This window comes from Lonchura striata, chromosome 12 (assembly GCF_050655825.1).
Source record: "Lonchura striata isolate lonStrDom1 chromosome 12, ASM5065582v1, whole genome shotgun sequence".
NCBI lineage: Eukaryota > Metazoa > Chordata > Aves > Passeriformes > Estrildidae > Lonchura > Lonchura striata.
This window is the reverse complement of record NC_140714.1, coordinates 14,646,552-14,646,785: the sequence shown is the minus strand read 5'-3', so window position 1 is coordinate 14,646,785 and position 234 is coordinate 14,646,552.

Sequence of the window (234 nt, the reverse complement as noted above, 5' to 3'; positions counted from 1 at the left end):
TGGAGCTGTTTGAAGTGCATTTCCCATCTACCTTTGCTTGGCTGCCATATATGGATTTTTGTTCTTGTCCTTTCTTTCCTAATGAGGAGATAACAGGCCACGGGAGGTTCAGCAAGAACACCCAGGCTACAGAAGTACTTCTATGTTGCTTCTTCCTGGATAACTCAAAGCTCCATTTCCAAGGGCTTGCTTTGGTGGACCTTGTGCAACTTCTACCGAGGGACAAAAGGAGCA